The sequence below is a fragment of the Chiloscyllium punctatum genome, chromosome 10, assembly GCF_047496795.1.
Source record: "Chiloscyllium punctatum isolate Juve2018m chromosome 10, sChiPun1.3, whole genome shotgun sequence".
Classification (NCBI taxonomy): Eukaryota; Metazoa; Chordata; class Chondrichthyes; order Orectolobiformes; family Hemiscylliidae; genus Chiloscyllium; species Chiloscyllium punctatum.
In genome coordinates this window covers 75,796,897-75,817,997 of record NC_092748.1, presented here as the reverse complement: position 1 = coordinate 75,817,997, position 21,101 = coordinate 75,796,897, and the positions used below count along the sequence as shown (strand labels likewise).

General features: G+C 40.7%; 1 protein-coding gene across 5 annotated transcripts in view; it reads left to right on the top strand.

Moving 5' to 3' along the window:
* The window catches only part of znf148 (zinc finger protein 148), a 58,408-nt gene that overhangs the window by 4,222 nt on the left and 33,085 nt on the right, over positions 1-21,101 (top strand). For 2 of the 5 annotated variants that reach the window (XM_072579580.1, XM_072579584.1), the window contains exons 2-3: positions 14,594-14,661; positions 15,700-15,804. The gene's annotated coding sequence lies outside the window, so the exon portion shown is untranslated. Of the gene's footprint in view, positions 1-3,060; positions 3,182-14,593; positions 14,662-15,699; positions 15,805-21,101 lie in introns of all 5 variants that reach the window. The other 3 variants (XM_072579581.1, XM_072579582.1, XM_072579583.1) reach the window with 3 other exon arrangements.

Here is a 21,101-nt window from a genome sequence, read left to right as displayed (position 1 = left end):
GCTGGTGAAACTCAGCAGATCTTGGAAGTGGGCAGAGTTAATATTTCGAATCTAATGATTCTTCATCAGAACTGTTGGCAGATTGAAGAGGTTGGGACTGTGCTCCTTGGTGAGAAGGTGGCCGAGAGGAGATCTGATTGAGATTTTCAAACTCTTGAGTAAGCTGAACAGAGTAGACATAGAGAAGTTATTTCCACTTGTAGAAGAAACAAGAAGTGGAGGGAATAGGATTAAAATGATGTGCAAATAAAACAAGTGTGATGTGAGAAAAAAGAGTTCTCACTCAGCGAGTTGTTAGGATATGGAACACACTGCCTGGTAATGTGGTAGAGTAAACTTCAACTGAGGCATTCAAAAGGAGATTGAATGGCATTTTGGATTGTAATGGTTTTGGAGCGATATGGGGAAAAGACAGGAGATTGACACGCTGTAATGGAGCTACTACAGGCACAATGGGCTAAATGGCCACATTAAACACCATAATAATATGATTCTGTGGAAAAAAAAACAATAGATACTGGAAACTGTTATTACTAGAACGGTAACTAAATTAATTATCCAAATTCAAATTCAGCAATGTAAATAAAATGTCAAAGGAGGACTTTTTGTCCTCTGAATTGGAATTATCATATTACTTTAATTGCTTTAATTGAACAGGCTTGAGGAGTTGCTGTAATTACCATAGTAATTACTATGGTAATTCTTGGGGCATAGAGAAGGGAACATTGCTCAGCGTGTGATTGTTTCTTCTTTACTTGCTCTGTGAGCTCTTGATATTGACATGAGTTGCCTGGATCCATTTGGTGGCATTGCCATACTTTATTTAGAACACAAAAGGTATGCAGCCACTTGTAATTATTGTTTACTTCAAAAAGAAGTTAGAAGAAGACTTGTAGGTGGCATGGTGGCACAGTGGTTAGCACTGCTGCCTCAGTGCTGGCGACCCAGGTTCAATTCCCGCCTCAGGCGACTCTCTGTGTGGAGTTTGCACATTCTCCCCATGTCTGCATGGGTTTCCTCCAGATGCTCTGGTTTCCTCCCACAGTCCAAAAATGTGCAGGTTAGGTGAATTGGCCATGCTAAATTGCCCATAGTGTTAGGTGAAGGGGTAAGTAATCTAATCTAAAAAAACCTAATCTAAATAACACCTTTTGTGATGATTGGATGTTTTAAAGTGCTTTACAGCAAATTAAGCAGTTTCAAAGGATAATTCTAAATTATTGTTAGAATTTAGGCAACAAGTGATCTTCATCAGGATAATACTTGTTCAATACTAAGCTCGAATGCCAGCCTTGAATTATGCTCTCAAGTCTAGAGGATGTCTTGGACCTACAACCTTTTAACTTGGATATACAGATATGGAATCATGCTATACGTTAACCTTTAAATATAAATATAAAAACTGATTGGATGTAGCTACCTTGTTATTGGTAGCAGATGTTGTTGATGACTGTCTGTTTCTTTAGTAGCTTGGTGGATAAATTACTTGTGATACTGTACAAGCTGACAAAGTTCCCTTTTCAGTCTTTTGTCTGATTTAAAGTCTGCTGAGCTTGGGTAAGTAATTATTGGGTTGCAGAGTTAATCTTTTGAGCAAAACAATGGAGTTTGCAGTTTTGATGTTGACTTTTAATGCAAATGGGAAGAGTGTGGGCATTGGCTGAAAGAATTGTACTGAGCTGTAATTCTGACAGTAAGTTGTTAGATTGTAATAAGACCATAAGAAACAGGAGTAGGCCATTCAGCCCTGGGAGCCTGCTGTGTGATTTAGTAGGATTGTGGCAGATTGACTCCTGCCCTTTCCTCATAACACTTGATTTCCTTTAGTGATCAAGAATCTATCTAACTCGGCCTTAAATATACACAAGGACTCTGCCCACACAGCTCTCTGTGGCATGGAGTTCCAAGTACTTCCAGCCCATAAGAGAAGAAAATCCACCTCCTCTCAGTCGTAAATTGGTACCTCTTTATTCTGAGACCATTCTGTCTGGTCATAGACTCTTCCATGAGGTGAAACTTCCTCTCAGCATTTACCCTGTCAGGCTCCTTCGGAAACCTATATGTTTCAATGAGATCATTCTTCTGAACTCCAGTGAGTAGAGCGCCGACCTGTTTAGCCTTTGCTCATAAGACAGTTCCTCCATACCAAGGGTCATCTTAGCGAATGTTCTGAGCTGCTTCCAATGAAATGAAAGCTCCCTTTAAATAAGACGACTAAATCCATCAGTACTCCAGATATGATCTCACTAGCACCTTGTACAGTTGTAGTAAGACTTCCCCCTTCTTTTATATTTGGAATCCATAATCTAATCAAGCAGTGTGGCTTCATGAAAGGGAAATTATGTTTGCTAATTTATTAGAGTTGATTTTTAAGGAAGTCTCAATCAGAGTAGATAGAGAGGAACTGGTAGGTGCACTATATTAGGACTTCTAGAGGTGTTCAACAAGATATCTTACAAAAGGTTACGTTGTAAGATAAGAGCCCACAGTATTGGAGGTAGTCTGTCAACATGATAGTGAATTGGCTCATGGGCAGGAAATAGCAAGTGGGGATAAGGGGTTCTTTTTCAAGTCGAAGAGAGAGGTCAAAATGAACACCTTAGAAAATGAATCTGGAGAGTATTGTGGGGAATTAGGAAATTGTGAGAGGAGTTAAACAGATATTTTGCATCACTCTGCAGCCCAGATGAGATATCCTGAACCCGGCCACCAGGCCAGCAACTCAGCCTTTAGGGCTCTCAATCCTGGCCAGAGAGAACTGCCTTTCTACCCCCACCCAATTGAAAGGCTCTCTGTACCATGGTGCTGTGGTCAGTTTGCTCAGTCTCCCTGAAGCTGCTGCTATCATCCACGAAGGGAGCAAAAGTCTCAAACCGTTTAGACAAGCTCAAGGGCTGAGGCTCCTTCAACACTACACCCTGTATACCTCTACCTGCCTCCCTTGTAGTCATATCCACCTACCCCTGGCCCTGACAATTCGTGATAGTTAATCTAAGGAGTGTGACTATGTTCTGAAACATAGTGTCTAGGTAACTCTTCCCTCTCCCTATTATGTTGCAGTGTTCAACTCTCAGACTCCAGGTCAACAACTCTGAACTGGAGTTCCTCAAGCAGCCTGCACTTGCTACCAATGTTGTCACTATGAACCACAATGGGGTCCACCAGCCCCCACATCATACAGGTACAGCACATCACCTGACCCTGCATCTGTATTTTATTTGCATCTCCAATGTATTTACTTTGTTCTTAATTTTTTTAAAAAAAAGAAACCTCCTGGTCATTCAGTCTGTAAGTATTTCCTTAATTACCTTCAATCTGAAAGTAACCTCTAAATAGATAGTCAAAGTAGCAGCTGTTACCGAACACTGTCCTTACGGCTTTCAGATGATGTCACTTTGTTTTGTGCTGGGCCCTTGATCCTGGGCTCCAATTAATCTCGTTTCAAAAATAAATCTACAAACACTGAACCAGAAAAAACAAGCAAAACGCACATCTTCAGCTCTGCACTGAATTCCCATCTGATCCAAAATCTCTGGACTATATCCTCACGTGGGCTGTGTCTCACTCCCAATGTGATCTCTCCTTCCTGGCTGTGCAAAGCTTTCTGATGGCTTGTTGAATAAACTGCTGTTGCCCATTGTATCTCTGCATAAACTGGAAGCATAGAATCCCTACAGTGCAGAAGCAGGCCATTCGGTCCATTGAGTCTGCGCTGACCCCCCTGAAGAGTATCCACCCAGCACACCTCCTATCCCTGTAACCCTGTATTTCCCATAGTTAACCAACCTAACCTGCACATCTCTGAACACTACGGGGCAATTTAGTATGGCCAATCTATCTAACTTGCATATCTTTGGACTGTGGGAGGAAACCAGAGCGCCTGGAGCAATATCGCCATGTGGGAGAAGTTGTAGTAAGACTGGACATTAACATGAACCGCTGGAATGAAATGAAGGTTACAAGGTGGGAAACAAAATTTTTAATTGTATAAACTAAATTAAGTGAGTTGTTTCATCAGCAGCATGCCATTGCCTGCTATGTTTCATGAAATACAGAGGCTTGACTACCAGACAAAAAGCATTAAATGCCCCAGGAGAAGAAAGATGACTAAGTGACATTTCAACACCAGAGCCAACAAGAGTGTTGAAGAGGCCATTTGTTGATTTTTTTTTTGGTAAATAGCCGGTTAAGAAATGTCGATCATATATTTTTGGTTTATAGTTTTGTAAAACTCCCCCCATGACTAAAGCACTGACTTTCCCCACTTCTCATTCCCTTTTCCCTCATGTAGAATCATCAAACTGTTGCAGCACAGAAGCAGACCAGTCAGCCCATTATGATCATACCAGGTTTCTGTAAGAGCAACTCAGCTCGCCCAACATCACTGCCTTTTCTTCATAGTCTGCAAAGCTCTTCTTCTGTACAATTATATAATTCTCTTTTGAAAGCCACTGTTACCACCACGCTCTCAGGCAGTGCTTTGTGGATCTGGCCACTCACTTTGGAAAGACCTTTCCTCAGCTCACTTCTGGTATTTAGGGCTCACCTGTAGTTTATGTGCCAATAACCTTATGTCAGTGTCATATGATCCTCGACCCTGCCACCAATGTGAACAGTTTCTCCCTGTCTACTCTATGCAAATCCTTGTGATTTAGAACACCTCTACATTTAATCACAACCCACAACTTCCCTTCTCCAAGGGAAATGGACCCTAGTTTTGCCAGTCTGTCTCCAGCTGAGACCAAAACAGTGAGGTTCACGAATGTACATCATTGCTTTTGTACTGTGCTTGTATTTTCAATGCCCGTAATCACATTAGTACTTATTAACAGGACTGTAACATTGTGGTTCTCCAGGCATAATGGTGCAGGACTTATGGAAATATGCAGTGTCAAGATGCTGACTTGTGGCAGACTCCTCCTGTTTGACTATGTCTGAGCTGTATATGAGTTGGTCCCCTCATGAGTAAATTGTCATCGATATCCAGAGAATTGGCTGTTCATGTTGCTGTTGGTGCTTGGGGGGGAAAAGTTATCCAACTGCATCACCATCCGACTTCCTCTTGACATATTGGATTTTGCACGTTTGGTGTAGATGCTGTTTACTTTGCTGAACCAACTTTCTTTCTTGCATATGGGCCTGTGGTTGTCGTGTTATCCCAAGAGAGGTGGTCTGCAATGCTGAAGTTTATATGGTTCTTTTTGTTAGGGTGATCTTATCACTTGTTATGACTGCCATAAATGCTGTTTGCTCAGTGATAGTTCCATGTCGAAAAATTATTTGGAACCTTTATAATTGCCCATGTGGAAGAAATGAATGACCTCTTCATCTAAAATACCTTTTTCTCTTATCTCAATTTTGGACATTATGTTTGCTTACTAAATATGAATTGTGTAAACTAAGAACTGCAAAGCTTATGATTAGATTAGTATGGGATTCCCTATAGTATGGGAACAGGTCCTTCAGCCCAATAAATCCACACTGACCCTCCGAAGAGTAACCCATCCAGACCCACTCCCCTAACCGTACACTCACCCCTAACTAATGCACCTAACACTGTGGGCAATTTAGCATGGCCAAATCATCTGACCTGCACATCTTTGGATTGTGGGAGGAAACCGGAGCACCCAAGGAAACCCACACAGACACGGGGACAATGTGCAATCTCCACACAGACAGTTGCCTGAGGCTGGAATCAAACCCAGGTCCCTGACGCTGTGAGGTAGAAGTGCTAACCACTGAGCCACCATGCCGCCCAATTCAATTTATGTTTTATCTTTTGCAGTTAAGAATTGATCTGAAAATGTTGTGTGAATGGAAAGTGAATACATACGATAATATTGCTATGAATTTAAAGCACGTAGTGACAAATGTAGTGGTTTTATTTCGAGTTATGGAGATTTTGTAGTAAAGTGATGTGCTTATCAAAAATAAGCAAAAAAAAATTCTTCCTATTATCAAGTAACCAGAACATAAATTGCAAAAGAAGTGGTTCATTCAGTTTCGTTCCTTGTATTAGTATTGGAAAAGAAAGTACTGATGATTATACCTTCTGCTTCCTGCAGTTCATCCTGTAGTTGGTACATACTGCTGCTACTGTATATTGGTGGAGGAGGAAATGAATTTTTGTGGATGATCAATCAAATGGGCTGCTTTGTCCTGGAAGGTGTCAAGCTTCTTGAGTATTTTTGGACACTCATTCAGGCAAGTGGGGAGTACTTAATCACGAAGGACAAAGTATATGACTGCTAGTGGAGACATTGGTTGAAATATTCCAGCACTCTTTGAGGATTCCAGAGATTCGGAAGTGCAATAGTGTAACAGCCCTGTTCAAGAAGGGAGGGAGTCAGAAATCAGGAAACTAGGCCAGTTAGCCTAACTTCTGTCGCTGGCAAAATGCTGAAGCCCATTGTTATGGAAAAGTTAGCAGGACATTTAACAAAGCAGTGCAATTCAACGGAGTCAGTATGGTTTAGTGAAGGGAAAGTCATGTTCGATAAATTTGGTAGAGTTCTTTGTGGATATAACAAGCAGAGGAGAACTGATGGATGTAATGTGTTTGGAATTCCAGTACGCATTTGAAAAGGTATCTTACAAAAGGTTATTTCACAAGACAGGGATAATGTATTAATATGGATTGGGAATTGATTAACACACCGAGTCAGGATTGAGTCTTTTTCAGATTGAAAAGACGGAACTACTGGAGTGCCACAAGAGTCTGTCCTTTTTATCACCTACGTTAATGACTTGGAGCATGACAGTATGTGTAATGTAGGTAAAAACGCTGCCTGAACTGCTGTGCTCTTCCAGCACCACTAATCCAGTATGTGTAATGTATCCTGTTATTCTGGTAATAGCAAACTAGGTGGGAAGGCATTTGTGATGAAGACATATAAGATCTCTACAGTGAATATAGATAGGTTGAGTGAGTTGGCAAAAACATGATAGAGTTTAATGTCGGAAATTGTGAGATCATGAACTTTGGTAGGAAGAATCTAAAGGCAGACGATTATTTAAATGGAGAGAGACTCCAAAAAGGTGCAGCACATAGAGATCTGGGTGTTCTTGCGCATGAAACACCAAATGTTAGCGTACAGGTGTATCAAGTAATTAAAGTGCAATTTTAGCTTTTTATTGTTAGGGAATTGGAGTTTAAAAATAATGAAGCCTTGTTACAGCTGCACAGGGTGTTGGTGAGGGGGCACCTGATTTTAGAATAGACAGGTCATTCTGTTATAACTTGGGTTTCATTAACGCAAATTTACTGTAATGCGATTGACAAATTATGGGGCACTGTTTCTACAGTGCAAACTTTTAAAACGTGTGTTGGCTGTAATGTGATTATGGCACCAACACTTTAAGCATTGTTTCTAAAGCACATTTTTTCTATAACGGGGTTGCACAAGAACACACCCATCACAAGAACAGTTATAGAAGAACTGACTATATTGGTATTGTAGACAGTTTAAAAGATATTCACAAAGCTTATTCCTACGATGAAGGAGTTGACTAAAGAATGGCTAAACAGGAACTCTTTATTCATTAGTGTTTAGAAGAACGAGGGCTGATCATATAGAAACATGCAGGATTCTGAGGGTTTTTGACAGAATGGCTGTTGAGAAGATGTCCCCACTATGAATTAGCAGACATAGTTGCAGAATATGGGGCATTTATTTAAAGCTGAGATGTGAATTTCTTCTCCCAGAGGGTCTCGAATTCTGCTGTGAAGGTTGGGTCTGTGGAAGTATTTAAAAATGTGGATGGCTTTTTGAAATATGAAGGTGTTGAAGGTAATGAGCAGTTGATACAAAAGCAGAGTTGAGACCTGTAGCAGATCAGCCATGATCTCATAGGATGGCATGGATGTCTTGATGGGCTGAATGGCCTACTCCTGCTATCACTTTCTTGGGTCAAATCCCTACAGTGTGGAAACAGGCCATTTGGCCCAACAAGTCCACATTGACCCTCCGAAGGGTATCCCATCCATTCCCCTATTCCATTACTCTACATTTCCCCTGAATGATGCACCTATCCTTGGACAGTATGGACAATGCAGCATGGCCAATTCACCTGGCCTACTAATCTTTGGATTGTGGGAAGAAACCGGAGCATCCGGAAGAAACCCACCCAGACACAGGGAGTATGTGCAAATGCCATACAGATAGTTGCCCAAGGTAGGAATCAAACCCGGGCTTCTTGCACTGTGAGGTAGCAGTGCTAACCACTGAGCCACCATGTTGCCCCAAAAGGGTGGCTGTGGAGGGTTGCGCTTTCACTGGAAAGTCAGGATTGAGTTATTTGTTACAGGATTTCTAGCCTCTCACCTGCTCCTGTAACTACAGTATTTATATTGGTAATCCAGTTCAGTTTCTGGTAATTAGTAACCCCTAAGATGTTGTTATTGCATTCTTCTGTCTGCACTGGATTTCAAATTGCTGGCAAAGATATAACTATGGACTTTTGTATTTTGGCATTTGTTAAAAAAACAAAGGAATTAAAATGAAAGCCTTTTTTTTTGTAATTTACCTGGAATAATGAGCAGAAGGCACAACCCTTCCTTTTCCCAACTCTGTCTCTGATCATAAAGCTTTCCTGGTATCTTTGTTGGTAACTCCCCAGTGTGATGCGAATCAGCAAGATCTTGGGATGGTTCACAATAACCAATCTCTTAGCGAGTTTTGAGAAGATTTGTAGCTCAGGTTGAGGTTCTGGATGTAAGTTTGCTCGCTGTGCTGGAAGGTTCATTTCCAGATGTTTTGTCACCCTACATGTAACATCTTCAGTGGGCCTCTGGGAGAAGCACTGCTGATAATTCCTGCTTTCTAATTATATGTTTGGGTTGGTGATATCATTTCCTATTGTGACATCATTTCCTATGGTGTTTTCCTGTAGATGCTGGTTTGAAGTTCCCCATTGGCTGTCGCTCTACTATGACATCTAGGAATGGCAGTTTGTTGTTGTTTTCCTCCTCTTTAGTGAGTTTTCTGCAAGTAAGGGTATTATTGATGGTCTTGAAGTTTCGTCTAATTTGCTTCACTTAGTGATGACAAAGGTGTCATTCATGTAGCAGACCCAAACAACATGTATGTATAAAATATCGAACTACAGAAGCAATCATCCCAACACCCACAAATGAAGCTGCAGCAGAACATTATTTCAATGAGGCAACACACACTGCAGCACAGAGGAACTACGCAGAGCAGAGGAAAATCACCTATGCGGTGTATTCAAAAAGAATATGTACCCAATGAACACAGTCCGCCGATTTCTCAACAACAAATCCAAATAAGCAGACAAAACACGTCCAGAAACCCTAGCCACTCCCCTACATCAAAGACATCTCGGAAATGACTGCCAGACTACTCAGACCCCTTGGCATCATGGTAGCCCACAAACCCATCAATACACTAAAACAGCAGCTAATGAACTTGAAAGACCCTATACAGACAACAAGCAAAACTAATGTCATTTACAAAATACCTTGCAAGAACTGTAACAAACTCTACATTGGACAAACAGGCAGAAAACTAGCCACCAGGATACATGAACATCAACTAGCCACAAAATGATATGACCCTCTCTCACTTGTATCCTTACATACAAATAAGGAAGGACACCACTTTGACTGGGACAACACATCCATCCTAAGACAAGCCAAACAGAGACACACACGAGAATTCCGAGAAGCATGGCAGTCCAACCAGAACTCCATCAACAAACACATTGAGTTAGATCCTATCTACCACCCCCTAAGAAAAAGAACAGGAAATGAAACGACATCACCACAGAAAATGACATCACCAACCCAAAGAAACCCAAACATATAAATAGAAAGCAGGAATTATCAGCAGTGCTTCGCCCGGAGGTCCACCGAAGATGTTACCTAGTAGGGTGATGAAATGATCCTTCCAGCTAAGTGAACAAACCTACATCCAGAACCAATCTCTGTACTGATGAATTCCATACTTACTCTTGGATAAAGGCTGACAAGTATCAAAACTTCCACCAGTGTTTCTTCAAAATTTTGATTTTTGTGCACAACCTGTTCACCTCAATGCACATTATCTTCTAAGCAGTCTGTAGGATCCCTCTCACGTTATGCTTACCTTAGAAGAAACATTGGCTGCCTGTTATTATTTGTTAAACTCAACTGCAGAGTAAGTGTCAAATGAGGACAGGAATAGGTTCATTGTGCTTTTGCCAAGGGAGAAGAAACAACCAGTTATTAATTATTGGATAAGCAGGTCATGATGCTTTTAAGTTACCAGTTGCAATACATTTATCTACCCTACAGATTGTTCCATCCTTTTGTGAGCTAGTCGAATTGGTAATAAAGATGTTCTGATTAAAAACAACACAACTAAATGAAATACAAGTGCAGTAAACTCTGGCTGATGAGTAATACTGATAACCTGAATGGTGGGATTTCTATGATCTATTTAATGATGTTTGGTATTCCATTTGAGCACTGTATAAAAAGGGTCCCCGTGCATCTAAAGTGCTGTCTCCATTATTAACTTGATACTTCTAAAATAAAATCATAATAATACCTCTTTAAAATGTGTGAATGGATTACTTGTACATCATAACTGGACCATAATGATGATTATTCGTGTCACTTTTATATTTGTGTCTTAATCTTCCTACTTTTTGTTGAAGTATTGCTATGCTTCCATCGCTGGGATATTTATAAAGAACTGTAGTTCAAAGCTAGTTGCAAAGCATCTTAACAACCTGAGATTGGGAAATAAAAATGGAAAACTTTCTAATGATGGAGAAAAAAATGATTTTCTGAGGCAATTGATATCTAGTATCATGACAAAATCTTTCCAACCTGACTTTGGAATGTTAGCTCATGGCACTTGGTAGCAATGTTGAGAATATGACACTAGCCGTCTCTAATTTTAACTCCAAAATAATGAGCTTTTAATAGAATCTATTTTGAAACATTTTATGTTAATAATTTGGGCTTAATTACTTTGTTTTGTAATTTGTAATGATAGGCAAGAACAAAAACTAGAAAATGTCAGAAATTTATGGGTTTATCAGCATTCCTTAAGTGGAGGGGGACGGTCTGGTAATTGGATGCGCAGCCTTTCAAATGAAGGCTGAGAGAAAATGGTATTTTAGTCAATGAGGGGAAAAGAGGAGGGTGGAGGCATGCCAACGTAATTAATTGTTGAAGAGAGAGGCTTAACATATTTATGTAAACTGTATAACTAGACAAAAGATCACTGTTATTAAAATGGATTATCAGTAAAATGATGCAGGCATAACAGAATAAGGAGGGATGAAAAGATCACAAAGTTCCATATACAATAAAAACATAGAAAAAAAAATCCACAGATTTGACATATTAAACATGAAATACAAGTAAGGCATTATGAAAACACTAATCTCTGAGAGAGAGTGAGTGAAACTGCGTTTGTCTTCATTCAGTGCTCTGCTCTGACAAAGGGTCTCCAACACGTGGAGCGTCAATCCACATCCTCACTATGTGTCTTCGCTTTAATGCTCAAACAGTTTCACTCCTTTCTCTTTATCCTGAATGTAGCACTGTCCATTTTGTGGAGTGAGGAGAAAACACTTGCATTAATATAATAACTTATTTGGGTGGTGAAAATATGGTAAGGTGTATTGACATTTCCACTGCAGGCTGTTCTGTGTCTTTTATGTCCCTCAAACAATAATGGAGTGGAAAAATAGTAACTGTGTATTGGAATAGTTATCACTGAACAGGAAATGCTGGCTCAGACAGGAGGACATTGTGGTCTTTGGTGTTTATATTTTATGACCAAAGCATCTTTCACATTGACCTGAAATTGTGATAGTGTAGCACTCTTTGGTTTTGCACAGGGATGCTTGCTTAACGTAAATGGGGCTTCGGTTGCTTGAATTTGTAATTAAGATGGGTGTTTCAGTTGGAGTCAAGAAGAATTTTTCATGGAAGTAATATCTTCAATACTGGAATAGATTCCATGACAGTGTGAGTTTATATCCTGAGTTTTACATTTGACCAAGTATCCACAAACTTTCTGGATAGTCACTATTACTGTATTAATAGTTAAAACCTCATTTTTGTTTGAAAGCCCCTTATTAAGTAATCTATCATGACTTAAGTCTAACTGCGAGGTACAATAACTTGTCTAAGCAGTTGTGTTTAGTAATGATCAAAATTGTTTTTCTAATGTGACCTTGCACACTTTCATTTGTAAATTCAGCCCTGTAAATGTAAATCCTCTAAGCAGCCTTGAGATACACCTGCAACCTTGCAATTGCCCACAAATACCTTTTACTGAATTTTATAAATGTAAGGTTAAATTTCAGGTGAGTATTTTAGCTTTTTATCTTGTTAGCTCTCAGTGCAGGATGAATGTTCATGATAATTTTTGTGGATGGATCTCATGTTTTTGTCATAACTGCTTTCTTTATTGTGAGGGGGAAAATAAGAGTGTCTTGGGTTTCAAACTTAACACTAAATCTCCTGGTGGTAACCTGCACCAACCTTATTTGTCAAACTAATTTTCACCTGTTCATTGCTAAATATTTGTGTTAATCTCATTTCTTGTCTGCACTATTTAATGGCCTGCCTTCCAGTACGGATTTCATTAACTCTAAAAGTGATGAGACGTTTTGACCCCATTCTGACTTTGCTGTAGGAAATGTTTTCCAATTTTGTTGCCATGCTGGACCTTGATCTTCTATGCTTCATGTCACTTCCCAAGTTCTGGGCTGTCCAGAAGGCAAACCACAAACTGCAGAATAGGGAAGCCCTTTGCAGCCAGAGCCAGACCTCCATCTCTGTCACTCAGCTTCGCACCAGCCCATTTCTAGCAGCAATCATTCACCCCACTAGCAGGTTGCTTGTGCTTGTTGCTGCTGTGGGATTGAGCAGGTAGATGGAGGAGACACCAAATATGCCATGGGTTTAACAGATGGGTTCAGGTCATTGGGTTTGAGCAGTGGAGTCCAAATCTTCACTGATTATAATGATTTGCAGCTGGTTTCAGTCATTGTGGTCATGGGACCCTAGCTGTTGCTGGAAGCTGTTGGATAGAACAGGCTGCAGAGTGAGGAAGTGTTGGGAAGAGGGACCACACTAATTGTCCATGTAGTTGTGTACCTTTGACCTCACTGCCAGCGACAAAGTAGGTAGCTTCATGTATCAGAGAATACGACTGATATAAGGAGGTATTTTCAGTTGTTTTGAATCAATACCGTTTAAATTTTGGGGTTGCAATATTCACAGCCCCACTTGTCCATCCCAGTTTCCAACTCCTTGCTGCCTACCTTCAGCTCGCTGCCCTGCTCCATCACTGTTCCCCAAGCGGGCTGGTGAGTGGAGTGAAGGCTAGAGCACCGAGCACTGGCAACTAGAGTGGAAAATGCATGTATGGAGCAAGCACTCCTTACAAGTATAACCACCAGTGGGTGCAGTGAGTGCTTGAGTCCGGTTCCAGGCACACATCGATGACATCAATAGCACAGACTTCCTGTCCAAGTATAGTTGAGGAGATACAACAGTTGGAATCCCTGCTTGTCAGAGGGAAGTGTTTACAGTATCTCCTCATTCAGAGCAACATCAGCATGTTTACCAGTCTAACGTAGCATACCCCTTCACCATTTAAGTTTGTCAGACATGCTCATCACTTCCTGACTTATCCTCCTTTTGCCTCACAAACAGCTTCCCTCACTTTACATTTTCCACCAGGAGGTAGCATTTTAAGAACTACAAATAAAGTATCCTCCTTCATACAAATTTCCAATTGATCCAATATTGATATAATTACTTTCAAATGCAGAAAGATGACCTGACAGCGGCAATTTGTATGCTTCATTTTGGAATATGAGCTTTTAATTGCTTAATGAATCCTTTTTATTCAACCATGGAATGTTGGCATCGTTGGCTAAGGTTATTAGTGAACTAGATTCTTGTTTTACAATAATTGACAGTGGTTACACGGTCCCTTAAAGCAGCTTTTCTTTGAATTCAAATTTCACCAGTTTAAAATATTGTATTACTTAATAATTAGAATCATAGAATCCCTACAGTTCATAAAGAGGTAAATCTGCCCATTGATTCTGTGCTGACCCTCCCCACCCTACGCCTGCATTTCCCATAGCTCATCCACCTAGCATGTATGTCCCTGGCCACTACGTCACAATTTAGCAATGAGTTAAGCAATGTGAAAAACCTAGGAATATGGCCATTTATTCCTTCATGTAATTATTTCAGATGTAAAGATGCTAGAACAATGTGCAAATATTGAGGAATGAAGATGATTGCAAACTAATGTGTAATGATGTTGCACAATTGCCATCTAATGCAAAATACTTTTACCTTTCATCAATAAAAACATGAAATGTTGGAAATACCCAGCAGATTAGGCAACATCTGTGAAAAGAAAAAGAGAACATCTCAGTAGTCCTCTCCTCAGATGCTGCCTGACCTGCTGAGTATGTCCAGTGTTTTAACAGCCTGTGGAGCATCCATTTGGTGTAAATAAAATTATTCAAATGTTTCTTAGATTCTTTTTGAAAACCGTGAAATGGCACAAGTGACTAATTTCTGATTACTCTGTTATGCCAATAGGACTTAACAGACTCGATTGATTATTGTTCTGAGGCACAATGGAAGAAAGTTCACATTACATCACAATGGTATGCAAGATTTTGTTTTGTTAAATATTTTCTATGAATTAGCGAATTGAAAGAATGCTTTTTTATTTAAGTTATGAATTACAAATTATTTTACAATACATATGTGAATGTTTTCAAATGTTAAAACTCAACAAGCAGTAGTTACCTTTATCTGTAGATACCATTCTCCACTGGCCCTCTTCCCCCTACATGCAACCTCCTCCTGACATACTTAGGCACTTTGACCAGATAGCTGTTCTTCAGATATAAGTCTAGGGGATGAATGTCAGCTGGCTGTTGCATTATGAAGCATATAAATGCTTTAAAACAAATGCAAGTTTTCCAGGCTTGGTATTGGAAAATCATCTTTAGTGTAGTATTCAAATTGATCAAGGAATAGGATGTTTGAGAGAGCTGCTTGATGAGAAGACGAAAGTGCAGGGAGAAACTGATTTTAGGCAAGATAGCCAGGGTGAGTGCACAGGCCAAGTTTGAAGTTAAGTGCGAAGTGGCTAGACATAAAGAGTAGAAGGAAGACTTAGTGATGGGAAGGGATTGGAGTTGCAGATGGCCAAGGGTGAGAAAATGGTGAACTTTAAGTTCAACATGGCACCACACTGGGACTACACAGTAAAGTATCAAGTTTAAATAGTGTAATGCTGCCTGATGTGCTGAGCATTTTTAGCCTTTTTTGTTTATATCCCAAGCCACAGGCATGGTCACTTCCCTCGTGTTCTCAGACTATTAGGCTTTGCGGTTTGACAGGAATCTGATATTAAGTTACTGTCACCTTTACACTGAGGTCTTACAGCAATCATGACTTTTTAAAAAATCCGTTCTATATTGGAAGGATGCTAATATGAGGTCATCGAAGAGAAAAAAAACATGTTTTGGACATCAGCACTGATCTTTTGCATAGAGCACACAATTTGCTAAAAACAAAGTATTATATTTGAGTTTTTACAGTTAAAAGGAACTTTGGCTTTTTTGATTTCTGTGTTAATACCGTTGTGAAAATTGTGTAAGTTTTCAAATAATGTTTTTCTTCACTGGCTGCAGTGCACTCATTGATCATTTGGGCTGTGGTTTACAGAACTGATGATGCTTTAGGAACCCACTGTAACGTAACACATCTCAGAATGTGTTAACTTGGTTTGCAAAAAGGTGAGAAAATATTGCAACATTGTGTTCAGTTAATGTAGCTATACATATGATACTTGGAATTTCTGACTACCTAAATACTTGTTTGTTTTTAGTAGTTATCCGGATTTGAATACTTGAAACATTTTTGGTTGTTTTTGTGTGCTTCTGTTAAAATTGTTATCAATAACTCTTATGGTATTAACTATGATGGTTGATAGTTGAATAAGAACTTGACATGAGAAAAGGAGGAAAATTATGTTTTGGAACGAAAGAATTTTTGTTTTGTTCTTATGTTCAGGATCCATTGCTTGTTTGGGGCTCTCTTACAGGAAAAGCCTTTGGTCTGAAGCAGCATCATACCAGACTCAAAACGTTAACTCTGTTTTTCTGTCCACAGATGCTGCCAGACTTACTGAGTTTCTCCATCATTCTCTGTGTTTGCTTGGACACTTTATTGGATTCCATGGATGACAAGCTGGAGATAGTACAGGCTAGAGTTTTGAGAAGATTTGTAGCTCAGCGAGCAAACTTACATCCATGGTTCAGGCTCTTTCTAAAGAAATTCTGGGTTCTGAACTCAGCAGCTGTGATTGAGATACATACTGATTGCTGCTTTACAATAATTCTGAGCACATAACCCATACTTCTGAAAAGTACAAACTTTTGCACCTACCTGTCCGTAATGTGCAACAGTTCAATGATGTTGTGCAGAAGGCCAGTGGAATTTTGAACACCTGAGAACTGAAACTTGTATTCTGTTTATAAAAGGTCAAATACAGAGTTAACAGTTTTATTTTTTGGAGCTGTATTGAGCAGTGGGAAATTGCTGAGTCTTCTAGCATTCACCAAATTAGTTTTCTCTGCCTTGCGACAAATTCTGGGTAATCCAAGATGGAGGACGGGAAAAATTTCTGGCTGTAAGAGCTGCTCCTTTTTTTTTTGAGGTATTTTAGGTGTTGGAGGTGATTTCCTCGAATTCCAGGAGCAGCAATTACTGTTTTATTTGCTGTTGCATTGTTTTGGAACTTTGGAAAAAAAAAGTCAAAGCAACAGCAGTTTAAAAGGGAGAAGAGCAGACAAAGGAAGCACATGGTGAGGACAGTGCAGGAGAGAGAGAGAGAAGCTGCACAGTTACCACCTTTGCTGTTTGAACTCGTGTATCGTTGGACATCAGAGTGCATCTGGGAAAATTTAACAAACAGTGAAATTCACAACTAATCTTGGAGGAACTGTTGGGCAAAGTTCACAGCACAGAATCCGATAAGTTAATTGTTGTTTTAAATCTGTCCCAAGAGAAAGGCTGCAGTAGTGAGTATAGTGGATTCTTTCTTGATTATATGTTTTTGGAGATAAGTATCTTGATTAATCTTAAAATATAAGGCATTGCTATTAATTTAACCTGGGCAGTGTTTGTAGTGGAATAAGACGGTGTTATTTTCTGGGTCTGTAGATTGTGAAGGAGCAAAAATGGCCTTCGCAGTGATATGTACTTCTTGTCAGATGTGGGAGTTTAAAGAGAGTTTAGGGGTTACTGCGGATTATATCTGCCATAAATGCTGTTGGATGCCAATCTTATCAGATCGAGTGGATCAGTTGGAGAGACAGATAGAAGCGATGAGGAATTTGCAACAGCAACAGCATGTGATGGATGGCAGTTATAGGAAGGGGGAAAGTCTCAGATACAGTGACATTGATGGGTTAACTCCAGGAAGGGTAAGAGAGGTCGGTACCTAGAGCAGGAGTCTTTTGTGGATATACCCATTTCAAACAGGTATGCTGTTTTGGAAAATGTAGGGGGTGATGGATTCTCAGGGGAACGTAGCACAAACAGCCAAGTTTCTGGTATTGAGACTGGCTCTAGTGCAACGAGGGGTACGTCGGCTTCCAAGAGATCAATCGTGTGAGGGGATTCTGTAGTCAGAGGTACAGACAGACGTTTCTATGGTCAGCAGAGAAAAAGCAGAATGGTGTGTTGTTTCCCTGGTGCCAGGATCAAGGATGTCTCAGAGAGGGTGCAGAATGTTCTCACGGTGGAGAGGGGCCAGCAGGAGGTCATTGTCCGCATTGGAACCAATGACCTTGGAGGGGAAAAGGTTGAGACTCTGAAGGGAGATTACAGAGAGTTAGGCAGAAATTTAAAAAGGTCCTCAAGGGTAGTAATATCTGGATTACTCCCAGTGCTACGAGCAAGTGAGGGCAGAAATAGGAGGATAGAGCAGATGAATGCATGGCTGAGGAGCTGGTGTATGGGAGAAGGATTCACACTTTTGGATCATTGGAATCTCTTTTGGGATAGAAGTGACTTGTACAAGAAGGACGGATTGCACCTAAATTGGAAGGGGACTAATATACTTTCAGGGAAATTTGCTAGAACTGCTTGGTAGGATTTAAACTAGTAAGGTGGGGGGGTGGGTGGGACCGGGACCAGTGGGGAAAGAGCTCGATCTGAGATGGGTACAGCTGAGAACAGAAGTGAGTCAAACAGTCAGGGCAGGCAGGGACAAGGTAGGACTAATAAATTAAACTGCATTTATTTCAATGCAAGAGGCCTAACTGGGAAGGCAGATTTAACTCAGGGCATGGTTAGGAACATGGGACTGGGATATCATAGCAATTACAGAAACATGGCTCAGGGATGGGCAGGACTGGCAGCTTAATGTTCCAGGATACAAATGCTACAGGAAGGATGGAAAGGGAAGCAAGAGAGGAGGGGGAGTGGCATTTTTGATAAGGGATAGCATTACAGCTGTGCTGAGGGAGGATATTCCTGGAAATACATCCAGGGAAGTTATTAGGGTGGAACTGAGAAATAAGAAAGGGATGATCACCTCATTGGGATTGTATTATAGACTCCCCAATAGTCAAACAGAAATTGAGAAACAAACTTGTAAGGAGATCTCAGCAAGCTGTAAGAATAATAGGGTAGTTATGGTAGGGGATTTTAACTTTCCAAACTTTGACTGGGACTGCCATAGTGTTAAAGGTTTAGATGGACAGGAATTTCTTAAGTGTGTACAAGACAATTTTCTGATTCAGTTTGTGGATGTACCTACTAGAGAAGGTGCAAAACTTGACCTACTCTTGGGAAATAAGGCAGGGCGGGTGACTGAGGTGTCAGTGGGGGAGCACTTTGGGGCCAGTGACAATAATTCTATTAGTTTTAAAATAGTGATGGAAAAGGATAGACTAGATCTAAAAGTTGAAGTCCTAAATTGGAGAAAGGCCAATTTTGACGGTATTAGGCAAGAACTTTTGAAAGCTGATTGGAGGCAGATGTTCGCAGGTAAAGGGATGGCTGGAAAATGGGAAGCCTTAAGAAATGAGATAACAAGAATCCAGAGAAAGTATATGCCTGTCAGGGTGAAAGGGAAGGCTGGTAACTATAGGGAATGCTGGATGACTAAAGAAATTGAGGATTTGGTTAAGAGAAAGAAGGAAGCATATGTCAGGTATAGATTGGATAGATTGAGTGAACCCTTAGAAGAGTATAAAGAAAGTAGGAGTATACTTAAGAGGGAAATCCGGAGGGCAAAACGGGGACATGAGATAGCTTTGGCAAATAGAATTAAGGAGAATCCAAAAGGTTTTTACAAATATATTAAGGACAAAAGGGTAACTAGGGAGAGAATAGGGCCCCTCAGAGATCAGCAAGGTGGCCTTTGTGTGGAGCTACAGAAAATGGGGGAGATACTAAATGAATATTTTGCATCAGTATTTACTGTGGAAAAGGATATGGAAGATATAGACTGTAGAGAAATAGATGGTGACATCTTGCAAAATGTCCAGATTACAGAGGAGGAAGTGCTGGATGTCTTGAAACTGTTAAAAGTGGATAGATCCCCAGGGCCTGACCAGGTGTACCCGAGAGCTCAGTGGGAAGCTAGAGAAGTGATTGCTGGGCCTCTTGCTGAGATATTTGTATCATCGAAAGTCACAGGTGAGGTGCCAGAAGACTGGAGGTTGGCAAATGTGATGCCACTGTTTAAGAAGGGCGGTATAGACAAGCCAGGGAACTATAGATGGGTGAGCCTGACCTCGGTGGTAGGCAAGTTGTTGGAGGGAATCCTGAGGGACAGGATGTACATGCTTTTGGAAAGGCAAGGACTGATTGGGGATAGTCAACATGACTTTGTGCATGGGAAATCATGTCTCACAAACTTGATTGAGTTTTTTTGAAGAAGTAACAAAGAAGATTGATGAGGGCAGAGCAGTAGATGTGATCTATATGGACTTCAGTAAGGCGTTCGACAAGTTTCCCCATGGGAGACTGGTTAGCAAGCTTAGAGCTCATGGAATACCAGGAGAACTAGCCATTTGGATAGAAAACTGGCTCAAAGGTAGAAGACAGAGGGTAGTGGTGGAGGGTTGTTTTTCAGACTGGAGACCTGTGACCAGTGGAGTGCCACAATGATTGGTGCTGGACCCTCTACTCTTTTGTCATTTACATAAATGATTTGGATGCGAGCATAAGAGGTACAGTTAGTAAGTTTGCAGATGACACCAAAATTGGAGGTGTGGTGGATAGCGAAGAGGGTTACCGCAGATTACAACAGGATCTTGACCAGATGGGCCAATGGGCTAAGAGGTGGCAGATGGAGTTTAATTCAGATAAATGCGAGATGCTGCATTTTGGGAAAGCAAATCTCAGCAGGACTTGTTGCTGAACAAAGAGACCTTGGAGTGCAGGTTCATAGCTCCTTGAAAGTTGAGTCGCAGGTAGATAGGATAGTGAAGAAGGCGTTTGGTATGCTTTCCTTTATTGGTCAGAGTATTGAGTGCAGGAGTTGGGAGGTCATGTTGTGGCTGTACAGGACATTGGTTAGGCCACTGTTGGAATATTGCATGCAATTCTGGTCTCCTTCCTATTAGAAAGATGGTGTGAAACTTGAAAGGGTTCAAAAAAGATTTACAAGGATGTTGCCAGGGTTGGAGGATCTGAGCTACAGGGAGAGGCTGAACAGGCTGGGGCTGTTTTCCTTGGAGCGTCAGAGGCTGAGGGGTGACCTTAGAGGTTTACAAAATTATGAGGTGCATGGATAGGATAAATAGGCAAAGTCTTTTCCCTGGGGTCGGGGAGTCCAGAACTCGAGGGCATAGGTTTAGGGGAAGAGGGGAAGGATATAAAAGAAACCTAAGGGGCAACTTTTTCACGCAGAGGGTTGTACGTGTATCGAATGAGCTGCCAGAGGAAGTTGTGGAGGCTGGTACAATTGCAACATTTAAGAGGCATTTGGATGGGTATATGAATAGGAAGGGTTTGGAGGGATATGGGCCAGATGCTGGCAGGTGGGACTAGATTGGGTTGGGACAGGTTGGAC